At 50.6% G+C, this 16,045-nt stretch overlaps 1 long non-coding RNA gene across 1 annotated transcript; it reads left to right on the forward strand.

The window, feature by feature from the left end:
• The first annotated feature begins 436 nt into the window (after positions 1-436).
• On the forward strand, positions 437-15,133 carry LOC125940326 (uncharacterized). Its single transcript, XR_007463538.1, has 3 exons — positions 437-508; positions 8,136-8,228; positions 14,974-15,133. It is a non-coding gene; the product is annotated as an uncharacterized LOC125940326 (long non-coding RNA).
• Positions 15,134-16,045: the final 912 nt, after the last annotated feature.

Below are 16,045 nucleotides of genomic sequence, written 5' to 3' on the forward strand. Positions count from 1 at the left end.
ATCTTAGGACATTTGGCACAAACCTGGAATATACGTACGCACATTATTGCATGCGTGGCAAGCCTAGGAGGTAAAAGAAAGGCTCTGCAAAAAGGCGCAGAAACATTCTACTGGTAATGCTGTTAGTAGTGCTGGAAATTAGACTTGAGGATGCTTCTTGGTGCGTTACAATAAATATCTCGTTCTATTATAAAAGAACGGGTAACTAGTTTCGCCTTTTAACTAGTTTCGCCTTGTTCAGGCGCAACCAGTCTTGGCGTCAATAGCTCGAACAAGATTGAGAAACCTAACCAGCCTCATTTCCAAATTAGCAGTCATTAGCACATTAAGCGCAGCAATTAACTGATGGCGGACTGTCGTTTAAAAAGACACGCATTTTTTCTTGTCTTGGTGAATTTGGTGAAATCTGCGCTGCAATTCACCTGTTATTTATATTACAGGAAGTATACAATTTGGCCAAGAATTATGAGCAAATCAGTCCAGCCACACATCTGGATTACTTACATTGGTAAGACCTCCACTCTCTCTCACTCTCTCTCTCTCTCTCTCTCTATATATATATATATATATATATATATATATAACGATTCAGATGGTAGCGTCTGTTCGTAACCGAGAAGGCAGGTGATGCAGAGCAGGAACAGCTGGTTGCCCGAACGGCTCACACTCGTGCTAAGCACTGGCGATTCGGCTTGCCCACTGGTTGCGCTGCAGGCATTGAAGAGACGATCTGGCTGGCCTTGTCCTTGTGCTCTTCTTGTTCATTACAATTACCCTCGGTGCAAAAGTGGAGCCATCCTGGCGACTTACGACGTGGAGACGAGCGGGTCATAGAATTGTTTCAGGCGGTGAACGTGGACAGCATCCCGTCCACGGCGGCGCTTGTCGGATGTCGGTGTAAGCGGCATGTGTAAGTTGTAAGGTGTAAGTTGACCGGAGAGGTACGTTCGACGATGCGGCATGGTCCATCATACTTCGAAAGAAGTTTTGTCGAAAGTCCAGGCGTGGTAGAAGGCACGGACAAGACAAGTGTGCCGGGAGCGAAGTTCGGATTCGTAGCGTCGCCATCACGATTGGCTTTTAGGGGCGAAGCTCCTTAGCGGAGCTTTGCCCCTTGTCCTTGTGGGCAGCCTTGTCCGTCCGGCGTCGTCCGTGCTCACATCGACTGCCACGCCATCTGTCTGTCATGGATGAATCGTTGCATCCAGCGGCTCTACGTCTATACACGAGATGGCGCTTCTGTGTATGGCGCGTTCCAGACCACACAATCTCTTTCTGCCATGGACGAACGTAAGGCGTGGCATGCTGCGGCTCAGCGTCTACACAGACAGCAAGCTACTCCGGCGGCGAGGGCGCGGGGAGCATAGGCAAAGCGGCAAAAACGTCAAGTGGACCCGGATTTGAAGGCGCGGGAAGCGGCGGCTCGCCAGCAACGCCGACAGCAAGCTACCCCGGAGGCGAGAGCGAGGGAAGCGGCGGGAAAGCGGCAACATCGAATCGAGCTGCTACCCCGGAGGTGAGAGCCCAGGAAGCGGCGGCTAAACGCCAGAAGCGTTGTCTGCCGGAGACGGGAGGCGCCGATGCGCGGTTCAAGCGCGATTTCTTCGATCGCACTTTCGGGCACAGCTGCAAGGTGTGTGATCGCCTGTGGTTCGACAACGCGTTGACCCAAATCGGCAACATACGAAACGAACAGTCGCGGCTCAACGCCGTCGCAGTGCTGCAGCAAGAGTTTTCCGGTGGTTATCACACTGAGTATGTGGTTTGCTCGACGTGCAAAGATTCCTTGGTAGCCGGCAAGGTACCTGCTATGCAGCCACATATAACACACCGCATATATATATCGCCACGTGTCACACACCGCACTGCTTTGTCCTACTCATCATGATTCACTTCGTGGATATGCGGTGATCTTTTGTCGTTGTTGGTCATCGCAGGGGAAATGTCGGGCTAATTGATGGAATTCCTCGGCGTATCGGGCGACGGTTGAAACGGGAGCACACTCTGACGTGTCTGGTGTATACGGCAAAACCGTATCGATGGTATGGGAAGGATCGCGACCGTAGAGGAGGAACTAGAGGGAAAATCCTGTAGTACTTTCGGTAGCCGTATTGTATGCGTACGTGACAAATGGGAGGATGATGTCCCAGTTTGTATGCTCCGATGAAACGTACATGGCGAGCATATCACCAAGGGTTCTATTGAAACGCTTCGTAAGCCCGTTAGTTTCAGGATGGTATGCCGTGGTGGTCCGGTGAACTATGCGGCATTGAGCAAGCAGAGCTTCAACCACCTGCGACAAAAACACGCAGCCTATATCACTCAGAAGTTCCCGAGGTGGGCCATGACGAAGAATGAAACGATGGAGCAGATAGGATGCAACGTCACTGGTGGTTGCTGCAGGTAGAGAGGCGGTTTCACCATAGCGTGTAAGGTGATCAACTGCGACAATAATCTATCGTTAGCGAGTAGGTATTAGCGGTAGCGCCCATACGAGTCGAAGGCATGAGCAAGGTACGGAAGCGGCTGTAATAAACCATGGGTTCGATGAGGTGGAGATTTGCGGCGTTGGTATTGCGTGCACGAGCGGACAAACTTTTGGACAAAATTAAACATTCCTCGCCACTAGTAACGTTGCCGCAAGTGCTCATACGTCTTCAAAACGTCGGCGTGTACACATTGTGGGTCAGTATGTAAAGACGCGCACATGTCGGAACGCAAAGTCCTAGGGATAACTAGGAGCCACTTCTGACCATCGGGCTGGTAGTTGTGTCGATACAAGAGGTTATCCCGGACAGCAAAATGGGCAGCCTGGCGACGCAGGGAACGGGAGATGGGAGATGGTGGCGAGCCAGAAAGGAGATCCAAAAGAGTGGCCACCCAAGGATTCTTGCGCTGTTCTGATGCGAAGCTGTCGATGTCGATCGACGACACCGTCTCAAAGGTGGAGAGGGAGGCAGTGTCGGCTGGCAGCGGAGAGCAGGACAGAGCGTCAGCGTCAGTGTGCTTGCGGCCTGAGCGGTAGATGACGTGTATGTCGTATTCTTGAATGCGAAGAGCCCAGCGAGCAAGGCGTCCAGACGGGTCTTTTAAAGAGGATAGCCAACAAAGGGCGTGATGGTCAGTAGCCGCATTGAAAGGTCTGCCGTATAAATAAGGGCGCAACTTCCCCAGTGCGCATACGATGGCCAGGTATCCTTTTTCTGTGACGCTGTAATTGCGTTCCCTATTGGTCAACGCACAACTGACGTAAGCAACGACGTATTCGGAGAAGCCAGGCTTGCGCTGCGCAAGGACAGCGCCAAGGCCAATACCACTGGCATCGGTATGCACTACGGTTGGGCGGTGGGGTCATAGTGTCACAGTATATGCGGAGACGTCAGGAGACGACGTAAGGTCACGAATGCGGTGTCGCATGCAGGAGACCAGGAGGATAGGTCGTTGGCACCACTTAAGGGTTGTGTCAGATGTGATATAATCGAGGCAAAATTGGGAACAAAGCGTCTGAAGTAAGAACAGAGACCGATGAAGGCGCGGAGTTCTTTTGGTGTCTTAGGTTTAGGAAACTCTGCCACAGCGCCAAGTTTTGATGGGTCGGGGCAAATGCCGTCTTGGGATACGACGTGACCTAGAATCATGAGCTTGCGCGCGGCGAACTAGCCCTTTTTCAGGTTCAGTTCCAAGCCTGCGTTGGTCAAGGACGTCAACACTTGCCTAAGGCGGAGAAGATGCCTGCTGAAATCAGGGGCGAACACAACGATGTCGTCGAGGTAGCATAAACACGTGCTCCCTTTTAGGCCGCGCAAGATATTGTCCATCATTTTGGCCCATACAAAGTGCTGCGCCGCATTAGTGACGTGAACTACGAACTCGTTCCAGACGGTGCGGCGCCAATACGGTGTCGACAACAACCTCGCCCTGAAATAGTTCACGTTGTGCGCATGAAAGCATATGTGGCGTGTCCATGATTACAATTTTTTATTCATCTTTATACTTACGCTACTGTTTGCAACCTCTCTGTTTCTTGAGACTGTACCCGTCGCGCTTCACCGCTGCTGTGCTTTTGTTTTTCCTGTAGCTGTCATTGTGTCCGTTCGCACGAGCATCTGCCTTGACCATGTTTTCCCCCCCTCCTTTTCTTGCACCGCTTCTTGAGCATCGAGCCGAGGTTCTTTCCGAGGAAGGGGGGAAGTGCCACCAGCAGTAGTGGGTACAGTGCTAAGAGGCAGGCACGGACAAGAAGAAAGAAGGGCGCGTGCTTCTCCGCCCGCTCGATAGCCAGCTCCCAGTGCCGTGCTTTTCAGGAGCCCGCTACCCTCAATAAACGTCGCGTCGCCCGTTCTCTCTCAAGGCACGTGACAGTATCACAACAGGCACTACACATCATCAAAAAAAAAGTCACAGGCCGGCGCGGCACACGCAGCACAGTCACAGCGTAAGCTTGTGGAGCGGCTCAAGAGTAGCTCTAATTTCGCCACCACGCACAACAGAGTCTTCGCGACAAAGTCTCTTCGCCTCGTTTTCACGACAACGACTGAACCGTCCGCCCGGCGTCGACGGCGAGCTGCGGCTTGTAATGATATCTGCACGGCAGTCTGCTGAGCCCGATGATGCATAGTTATAGCCGCGCACGTAGCTCTACGATTCGCTTCTTCAGGAGCGGTTCGTACCTTTCGAGGAGACGCTATAATGTGTACCGAAGAGGTACCCAGAATACATGGCGCACATCTCACATCGAAATCGCGTTGATTGAAACGCGCCTGCACCTGCGCACGCTGCGTTTGCAGGCACCTTAACTACATGGCGCCACCGTACTGGCGCAGGCTGGGCATCGCATTTTTTTTATTGCGCACCTTGTCTGAATGGCAACTCGTCGTCTGCGCCTGCGCACGCTGCGTTTGCACGTGCCTTAATTAGATGGCTCCACCATACTGGCGGAGGCTCGGATCGTCTGCGCGTGCGTTTATATGGCTTTTTTCCGCTGCCCCATAGCAAGTGCTTGCGTGGCTCAGTGGTAGTGTATCTGGCTCCCACTCAGCGAGCGCGGGCTCGATCCCGGTGGGAACCGGGTATTTTTCGCATTTCCGGCAATATCGGTTACGGTCCCAAACGACGGCGGCGGCAGCTGCGGCGGAAACCATCCGGAACCGAAACGGCTATTGGAATGAGCCCATAACCACTTACGCTGTAAACGAGGAAGATCTATTAACACTGCTTATGCTGGTTCCCAACACACCTAGGTAATATAAAGAAGCTGCCCCCCCCCCCCCCCCGAATCTCAACGAGGTGGCTCATAAGAGCACGCGAGAACTGACCCTCCGCGACGCCACAAACCATCTCCAAGAGAACAGGGATGCCCCCTCTACATAGAACGAGCTCACAAAACATTTCCATCTCAACCGTAGAGAATTTAGCACCCCACACCCCACATTAAAAGGCAACAGGCACTTATTTTACGACTAGTACAAACAAACACTTATCCCACACCAAGAAGGCTACATTTCTACATGGCAGACAAATATCCTAACACATAGTGTACAGACTGCAATGCATCACTTGACTTAGAACACATGCTCTGGTCGTGCAACCGAACCAACGAAAATTTCACCAAGGCTCGGGACAGGCTAAAGGCAGCGATTCGCAGCCCGGACCTGACCGAGCAACAATGGGCCACCCAGCAAGCTCACGACGCGGCTAAAAGGCTCCGCCTGCCGTTCCCAACGTGGGAGCGGCCCACTTTCTGAAGCAGCTCACAACTTGCAGGACCCAATAAATGTTTTCCTTCCTTCCTAGTTGTTTTATGGCTGCCAGAAGGTGCAGCCAGTGGGTCACAGCTATTCCCATCTTACTTCAAGGGCTTCGCATCTCCACCAAAGAAGACCTTGGTTGTGCTTCTTCCAACCTCGCATATGGTACCTCCTTACGTCTACCAGTACAGCTAGTCTACTCTCCCAACGCGGCCACGTCAAGGCTCATACCCATTTCTTGTCGATAAAATTGCGTACCTCTTCACGTGCCTACCTGCTCCTAGTACCCTAGTCCAACATCAACCACAGTCCTTCCAACGTCACCTGTGGGAAAGAGCGCACGTGCTCCTCTGCGTCGACTCCAACCGCCTTGCTCTCGAAGTACCGTACGGTGGCCCACAGCTTGTTGTAACACACGGGGTTCAAACGTTTACTGTACGCATCAGTCGTCCCGACATTGGCAGATCCGTAGACCGACTGAAACCAGGATTCGTCGAGGCTTACATGCATGGTTTATCCTCTCTTAGATTCATCAAGCTGTCCTGCTGTGACATCAATGGGGTTGGCCTAGAAAAAGCCGTTCTTATCACCCAAACTAAGCACGTACACTCGGACAAGTCTGTTTCTGAAGTGGAGAGGGTGGGCTGTAGGGGCACTACTGTGCTGATGCCAAAGGCGAAGAGGGCGGCACGAAAGAACAAGTCTACGGCGGCCGCGCCAGGAGCAATAAATTAGTTCTTGCGTTGCCCTTCACGAACCACGTCGTTTTCTCGACCAATGTATACGACACCACCTTTTCCATTGGGCATGAATCCCAGAGCATGTGCATGTCTTCAGCGAATATTTTTGACGCAATCTTGGTTCACTGGGCATTTCCTGTTCTTAAATGACAAAAGGATTGGGCAGAACTCATTACACGATGACTGTGGGTAGTGATACGTTAGCGATAAATCGATTAAGTGGTGCAACCTATTGCCACCATCGCCAGGAGTTATGTATGAGGTGCGTACGGCAGAGGGACTCTTCTCTCACATTTCACTTGGAGCCATCTGGCACCACCTCCGCGAAGCCTTGACGTGGCCTCTGAAATTCATTGCGCGCCGGTGCCTGCGTACGCTAAGAAAGGTGTCATGGGGCAACCACACTCGCCTCTAGCACGTTTTTCTGTACACGCTACGGCATCTTGTTACACTGCCGATAATTCTATGCGCGGCCTCAGAGACGAGAAGCGTGGTGCTTCGGTGGTAGCGAATACTGAGAATGGTTTCCTCGCTTGCCGCACACTCAGTGGCACACACTCAGTGACCCAAAATACCGTGAAGTTCATTGTAGAGTGGCACATTGCGCCAAATCCATGGCGTGAGAGGGCTGCGTTGAAAGCAGTGCATACGCATCGCATTTGTGGTGCAGCCTGCCAATGCGTCCGGGTTGCTGTCCATTAGGAACACTTGTGCCATGGGTGCGATTCCGCTCAGCATCGAATAAATTTCGCGGATTTTATTCATCAGTGCTGAGCGGCACATTCCCAGTGGCACATACCCACCTAAATAAGTTTATTTAAAATCAGCCCAGACGGATTGGCACGTACCCAGTGCTTCAAGTCGGCGTCAAAGAGTTTCTTCAAACTGCGGTTGGTACGCATTCCCGCATATACAGTTACCAATGTCGGCGTGAAAGAGGTTTGTTGAATAGCGGTATGTGTGCACCCCTTACGTCATAATCAGTGACCCAACAAAGGGTTCAGATCCCTCTTACCTTAGCAAATCAGCCTGATGCGCTAACCATTCGACCACGCACTACAGTGCCTCGGGTAGGTGCGAAACAGGTGTATGCAAAAGAGGATACATATATAGAAACATTCATGCATATATAGATAGATGGATAGATAGATAGATAAACATATAGATAGATAGCGAGATAAATTGATAGGTAGCCCCCGAAAAGTGTGTAAACTGCTCTACAAATGTTAACGCCTTAAAAACATCGTTAAAATTTCTCCGACGTTAGGTAGAGTGAAACCCACGCCATGTATTGTTATGTGATCTCGTCTGAATATATATAAACACAGGCGCCACGCGCGTATTTGGTGGCAGCGCCACTAGATGACACAGCGTATTCAGCGCGAGAGAACATTCACACTGTATGCATGGCTGATATATGACGATGTTCAGTTTTTGCAGTATGGTGTGTTGTCACATCGGTTCAATGCACAGCGCATTAATTTGGACAATCCTCATAAGGTGGAGTTTGTCTGCATTTCTGGCGTAGTCATTCACCTTTCGCATGCGAAAACTTAAGCAAACATTTTTATCAAATTCTGACACTGCTATTTTGCTGCCACTAGTTCGGAAACACAATGATTTGTAATTTTGTACTTGAACGTTACAGGACTAACCCCACCTGAAAGTGTTCCGCGAAAATACAGCATTTTGCACGCGAATAGCCATTGCATCATTACAGGAGTGCTTCCAGAGCCAGGAGGTGAGCTTACTTTATTATATTGCATGAATCTTTACCAAAATATTTAGGTTTGACTCATATATAGTAACCGCCTGTTTACGCACTATTCTTGTGGTTAGCTTCTTAGAATCGATAGTTTTTTTAAACAGAGGATATGTTTTTTCGCTGAAAATGAATATGCCGAAGACAAAGGTAATGTTCAATAACCTGGCAAGGGAACAAGAATTCAGGATCGCCAGTCAGCCTCTAGAGTCTCTAAAGGAGTACGTTTATCTAGGTCAATTACTCACAGAGGACCCTTATCATGAGTAAGAAATTTACAGAGGAATAAAATTGGGTTGGAGTGCATACGGCAGGCATTGCCAAATCCTGACTTGGAGCTTACACCACTGCCGTTGACTAGAAAAGTGTATAATCATTGCATTCTACCGGTGCTAACATATGGGGCAGAAACTTGGAGGTTAACAAAGAAGCTCGAGAACCAGATAAGGACCCAACAAAGAGCGATGGAACGAAAAATCTTAGGACTAACGTTAAGAGACAGGAAGCGAGCGGTGTGTATCTGAGAACAAATGGGGATAGCCAATATTCTAGTTGACATTAAGCGGAAGAAATGGAGCTGGGCATGCCATGTCATGCGTAAATGGATAACCAGTGGACAATTAGGGTAACGGAATGGATACCAAGAGAAGGGAAGCGCAGCCGAGGTCGGCAGAAAACCAGATGGGGTGATGAAGTTAGGAAATTTGCAGGCGCAAGTTCGAATACGCTAGCGCAAGCCAGGGGTAATTGGATATCGCAGAGAGAGGCCTTCGTGCTGCAGTGGACATACCTCCATGATGGTGATCCACGGCAGATCACAGTGATGATGATGATGTTTAATTCTTCCCATCTGTGATGCATCTTTTGTGAGCGTTTAGATAATTGACATTTCTTGACACTGGAAAAGAAAACTGTCAATGATCATTATCATGGGCGGAGAAGCGGCGGGATGGGATGGTGGGTGGCGGTGGATGGGAAGAAGGAATGGTGGCATGTGTGAGAAATGGGCCAGTGCTAGTATTTCCTAAAGGTCTACATCTACATGTGTGTAGTACCACGACAAGGCGAAGAAACGAGTCACGCAAAGTGCGAGGCCTTCCACAATGGGAACGCGACCAACCGAGACAGCAGGGCTGCAATGATGCGGTGATGGGTGCCGACGTTTGTTGCTGTGGCGCTGCGTGCCCAAGCTCTAGGACCTCATCTGGACCGGCATGGGGCTGCCTTGACTGCTGTGACCATTTCCACAGTTCCAGCGCCGAGATTGATGCTTTCGGGCGGTGGGCCCTACATGAAACACCTCGGTTGGAACGACGTAGGGCTTCCTTGGCGGCTGCGGCTGATCACGGAGTGCTTGTTCCCGGGTTCCGGTTTGTCTGGTGCACACTCGCCTACCTGATCCGCGTGCGCTACCAGGTGCATTGCTACCGAGGCCTACGGGGGCTTCACTAGACGCCTTGCAATAGCCCAAAATCTGACGCCTGACGAGAAGGCTAGACCTGATCTGAGGCGTCAAAGCGCGCGGAACAGCGCCATGCTTCGACTGCAGATCTCTTCTTTCCTTCCTTGACCCGGTCACGTGATTACTTCCGCCGTCCGCTCCTGAGCCACCTGTACTTCGTTGGTTTATTAGCCTCCATGAGTGGCTCACAGCCACTATGGTGGACTACTGGTGAAACTCAGTGACTTTCGTTTTCTCTAGTGTTACGTGTAGCATAGACGTGCAGTACACACTTCTGCGAGAGCGAGTTTGTTTTTTAAATGTTTTACCTAGCTTACACCCACAAGTAGAATACATGTTCTGTTCAACCAATGGCTTCGTTTGTTTTTCAAATTCAGGCATGGCTTCAATTGCTCAGAAAGCGTTATCTAACAATCCTGCATAACACTCTCACAATGTGACATCTTCACGTTTAAGCCTATTCAGTAGAAAGCGGACCACGTGGCCTCGTCATGTCGATGACAGTAAAGTTGCAAAGGGAAACGTTGCCGAATCAAAATTTGAATAAACATTTATTAAAGCAGTTGCATTTCTTTTGACCGGCTTGCTCCGTCCAAGAAGCCATGGCAGTCAACTGCCCTTGCACCATGTTGGTGAGCCAGAGCTGAGCCTTCAGGTTCGGTTTGGACCGAACAAACAAATGCAGGAACCGGGCCTTCATCAAGAATGGCTTTACAGATGTCAAGATGGATGGTTTATACACTTGAAGTAGAATACTTGCGCAACATTGCGCAGCTAGTTTCAAAGAAAGAAAAGGATGCCTGGTAGAATAAAGCGGTAACCAGAGAAATCGTTAGAGCCACAGTACGGCACACCGTCCCGATGAGCGAAAGCACCACCGTGGGATGTGTCCTTCCACACAATACAGCAAAAAAACTTAATTCCAAGAAATACAATTACGTACAGGAGACGTGCCGGAAGCATAGTACACGTTTCAAGATGCACGCTATTGCGAAGCCAGAATCTCCTACCAATGTACAAACGTTACTGCAGTGCATTGCTGCTACATTGCAATACAGGGTACAACTGGTTTCCAAGCCCTAATCTCTACTGAAGCTAGAATCTGTCGGACAAACCAAGCCCTACGTGCCTTCATCACATCACCATGGACTCACCAAACGTACTCTAGGTATCATCGCCTCTACGCGGCTTGTGGCGGCCCTTGTTTTTGGCCCTTCGTGCAGCATTACGTCATGCCTGAGCACGCATTTGCAAGAAATGCGATCATTATAAAAACCCCACTCATCACTTAGGCCATCGGTGCCTTCATTCAGCTTGCAGAACGCTTCCGAAGCCTTTACCTATATATCCTTCAGCCCTTTCCACCAAGCGGAACTTATCGCTACTGCCCCAACCACAATCGATCTCTTCACCCGATGGCCTAAAGTATGGCCTGCAAAAGGATCAATTCGGAATACGTCACGTCCACATTTTCTGCCTGCTGGACATCTTGATGCGGCTTAGAACGCCAGTTTTAATTTTAACTCTTCAAGGCTCTCAGGCTCGCCCTCAATATTAAGCAATTCAGGAATACCAGTTCGAAAGCATGATCGAACGCTTTCACCGGCATTTCAATGCGTCCACCATGTGTCGTCCAAGTCCAACCTGGCTTGTAGCTCTCCAAGCCGTTGCCTTAGATCTCCCCACCGCATATTATTGCTGCATTAGGTGACATTAGGATCCCACAATATTTTTCTTATAATAATGACGACCAAAATGAAAACTCAGCTTTCTACAGTCACTAGATTTTAACAATTTTTAGATGCCTAATTACTTTCACTGGTTGCTAACAAAATAGATTCACGCGTTCCCCTATATTTATGTAAGAGCCCCCAAGCTAAAGCAACCTAAATAAATACTGACATGATATTTCTCATACAAATTTTTTTGCCTTAATTTACGACATGGGCATATAAAGCCTAGAGGAAATAGTAGCAGGTGTCACAGCACCAGAAATAATTCATCAATGAGTCTTTTCTCATAGAGTGTCAGTTTCGTTTTCCGGGACGCTACTGTGTCGTGAAACCACGACGCAGAAATTGGCTACGGGGGAGAAGGACATCGCGGCGTTTTCACCCTCACTGCCGCTCGCAAGTGTGCCTGCTACGCTGCTAGTTGTTTTGAGGGTTAAAGGAGAATCGGTAATGCTTGACTCGTCATTACGTCTTGATTATTCAGTATCATTCGTCTCTCCATACACATTGCAGCAATGCATATTGTGGTAGGTGCTGGGTGCTCAACACAACATGCTCGTATAAAGTTACTGCGTGCTTTTACCTGCCACTACCAAGATGTGGTTCTGAGGCTCGCCACAGTGGAACACCTTGGGTTCTTTAAATAGCATAAAATTCTAATTAAATGGACATTTTCGAGTGTGGGCTATATTAAGATACAGTCGCCGTGGCCTGGATTAAGCCCGCGACATTGAGCTCAACAGAGCAATGTCAATGCACTCAGCTACTGCGTCGAGTAGCTGAACACTTGACGCTTCACTTTCCATTTCATTCGCTCCCTAATGCACCTCCTAGACACTCCCATCACAGATAGCTGACTCAATGAATTGGAATAATCCCCATTAATTTTCTTCTGCCTACGCTCGCTCAAAATTTTACAAAAGGAATGAAGCTGTGGTTGGGAGATTTATTCTCCTCTGCCCACCACTCAATCTCCTTCACAAAGACTATTCGCAGTTCCACTGTGTATTTCTCGGGGACCATCCTAGGCTAACAAACGTACTTCGTACTAGGTGCTATATGACATTTACACAGGAATACAGAACTTTTCAATATTTCAATCCCACCATAAGCGTACTTGTGTGACCTCTGCTGCAGGAGTAAGCACCAAAGTGAATGGGGGGAGAGTGTTTCTTTGCCTTCTGGATCTTCTTTTTTTTTCCTGGTAGAGTAGCTAAGTCTACGCTTGCCCTTAAGACCCTTCGTAATTGGGACCCACATGTCAGGCAACTACGGTGACAAGCTTCTAACTTATTAAGCTAGCATAGGAACTCTACTATTTTTGTACTGCTCTAGAAATGCACGGGTTCGTCAGTCCGCTCCTTCGGGGCAGGCGCGCCACTCTCAAGGTGGGCGAGGTAAAGTCTGATCCCTTCGAGCTAGGCGCAAGGGGCACCCCTCAGGGCTCGGTCATCTCGCCACTTCTCTTCAACGTCGCCATGCGCGGTCTCTCAGCCCGTCTGTCCTAAGTGGACGGCGTTTATCACGGTCTTTACGCCGACGACATCACGGTGTGGTGCGATGGCGGTAGTGAAGGCAGAGTTTAGGAATCCCTACAGGCGGCCCTGAGCTGCACGGAGGATTTCTTGGCGGGCACGGGGCTCCTGCTCTCCCCGTCCAAGTCCGAACTCCTTTTGTATCGACCAACCAGGAAGGGACGCATCCCCAAGGGTCAGGTGCCTCTTGAAAAGGTCGACATCTCCATTCGCACGGCCATCGAGCAGGTCATTCCCAAGATGGAGGTTATCCGCGTACTCGGTCAGCTCTTCGAGGCGAATGGCTGTAACGGCAGACGATCGCTCGTATCGCCACCAAAACAGGCAACATGGTGAGGCTCACCACTAGGGTCTCCAACAGTCGCGGAGGGCTGGGGGAGGACAACCTCCTCAGGTTGTACCACGCCTTCCTAATGAGCCACATCACGTACGTGGCCGCCGCGCATCGCTGGCATGGATACGAAAGGGCAAAGCTCGAAGCGCTGATACGCAAGAGCATCAAAAAGGTGCTCGGCATCCCCATGGCCGCCAGCACGGAGAAGCTCATGCAGCTGGGAGTCCACAACACTCTCGACGAGGTTGTCGAGGCACAGCAGACGGCGCAGGTCGTCAGGCTCGCTGGGCTGCAATCCCACTGCCGTCAGGGAGAGGCGTTGGCCGCTCGACGCGAAGACGCGGGAGGCCATCACGGCCCGGCCGTTCCGGCTCAACGTCCACCCGCAACACAATGGAGGCAGACGCAGGGCCCGGGCGGCCGCACTTCTCAGATCCGTCGCTGGCAATCCGCGATCGGTAGCGTTCGTCGACACCGCCCAATACGGTTCATCCGACCGATTCGTGACGGCTGTGGTAGATCACAGGGGCAACCTCCTGAACGCCGCGTCGGTGAGGGGCTCGTCTCCGGCACTGGCGGAGCCGGTCGTGGTGGCCCTCGCCCTCCGGGACGGGAGCAGGCCGCAGATCAGCACGGATTCCCGGGCGGCACACAGGGCCTTCGCCACGGGTTTGGTCTCGAGGGAAGCGGCCTCCCTGCTTTGCGGCAGGAGCGTATCCCCCCACGTCATCAATTGGTTCCCGGCTCACATGTAGCCTCAGGTCTCCACCGTCGTTCCCAACGCCAACGAGCTGGCCCACGCGCGCGCGCGAACTCACCCACCGCGCCGGGGAAACGCCGCTCGAGGGCGCGGACGCGGGGTTCCACAAGGAGCCGCTCCACACGTTTAACGAGATTTCAAAGCACTAACAGCTTGGCAGGAGGGTCTATCCCCCGCCCCACGCCAAGCTCTCCAGGCCTCAGTCTTCCACTCTTCGCATGCTGCAGGCCGGATCCTATCCCAGTCTAGCCAGGGTCAGTAGGTACGCGGACTCGTTCGAGCCCGCTTGTTCGGATTGCGGCGATCCCTTCTGCACTTCAGAACACATGCTCTGGCGGTGTCCCTGTTACGGGGCCACGATAATCTTACCACGGAAGAACAGTGGGTGGATGCGCTCAAGAGCTCCGACTTCACCGCTCAGCTACGGGCTGTCCAGAGGGCCCACGACGCGGCGGTCAGGCACGGCCTACCCGTCCCAACGTGGGAGCGGCCCGCGGTGGCTGCTCCCCCGTAAGGAGTTCTCGGAGTCCTAAAATAACCTAACCCTAACCTAAAAGTTAGGTTAAGGAGTTCTCGGAGTCCTAACCTAAAATAAAGTTCACTGCCTGCCTGCCTGCCTGCCTGCCTGCCTGCCTGCCTAGAAATGCATTCCTCGTTCGCCTTCGGATTTTCGTAACCATTCTGTGCTCGCACTCTTATGCTATCAATTGTTGATGCTTTGTTGTCTCTTTGGCTTCGTTAATTAATAGTAGCTCAGAAAGACTGCGATAGTCAGTGTTACCTAAGTGTCGTAAACCTGCTAAGCTACGCACGTTTCGTTGAGTATGTTTTACAACTAGTGTGTGTGTTTTTTTTTCTATTTATACCACCAATCAACTTTCAGTTCTAATCATATTTCAGAAACAACCAGCTGCACTTACTGGGTTACAGAGCACGACGTTGAAAGTCGCAATTCAGATTGTGACTACATTTTCTTGCATTACTGCACGTCCCCGCAATCTTTTTCGTCAAATGAATGTCAGTAGTGTTGGAGCTTATCAATAAAAACGCATTTGTCTCATTCCTCGTCTTTGTCTCATTCCGGGCACTTTGCAGTGGGAAGTTAGATCCCTGTCCAGCCTCATTTAAGCCCTCTCTCATAAAAAAGAATAAATGACCTACAATGAATTTGAACCGCTGCCTTCAACCCCAGCAGCTCATGCTCTAACATCTCGGCCCTGGTCGCTGTGTTGCCTCGTTGTCCGTTACATCAACACAGACTGCAGTATAGCAATAAAAATCTTCAGTCATTTGTACACGTTAGAAAAAAGACTAAAATTCGTTCAATAGAAACAAAATCCGCAAAAATACTGACCCTCTGTGGTGGTTCACAAAGTGGGCAGTGCAGTTCTCTCACATACGCCGGCTTGATGCGCGGCGTCCCCGCTTACCAAGAGTAGCCCTCGAAAGGGAGGGGGGCGCTAAGGTCGGGGAAGAGAGGCAGGTGACCGCACGTCTGCAATTCTAGTACGATCGTTGCTGCGCATAGTGCCACTTAGCCGGACTGTGTGGGCCCTGTCGGGAAGGTATTCTGCAGTGGGTAGAAAGCCTAGGTAAGCCGAGATGGCTGGCGCCTTGGCAAGCACAATGTTCTCCCGCGCTCAGTTTTTAAGGTAGCGTGATCTTAAGTTACGGAGAAGCTTTGAGGCTATTGGCAGTGCGAAGCTTTGGCTCGCTACTTGTACATTACGGCAGCATTATGAGAACTAGTGTCCGCGGTCATCAAGCGAGATCAGCAATGTTTGCTTGTGTGCGCTTGACACTGTGCTTGGTAAATGATTAGCGAATATTTACTGTAATTTATGCGGATACAAAAACTACGACCCTTGCTTCTTAAGGTCGTCTGATATTTGCTATCGTAATCAACGCTTCGCCGAAAGGCAAAGCCTTCAGGTTTTTTTTTGTTTCTTTAGCAGCACAGACAGATCGATCA

This window comes from Dermacentor silvarum, chromosome 9 (genome assembly GCF_013339745.2).
Source record: "Dermacentor silvarum isolate Dsil-2018 chromosome 9, BIME_Dsil_1.4, whole genome shotgun sequence".
In the NCBI taxonomy this organism is placed as follows: Eukaryota; Metazoa; Arthropoda; class Arachnida; order Ixodida; family Ixodidae; genus Dermacentor; species Dermacentor silvarum.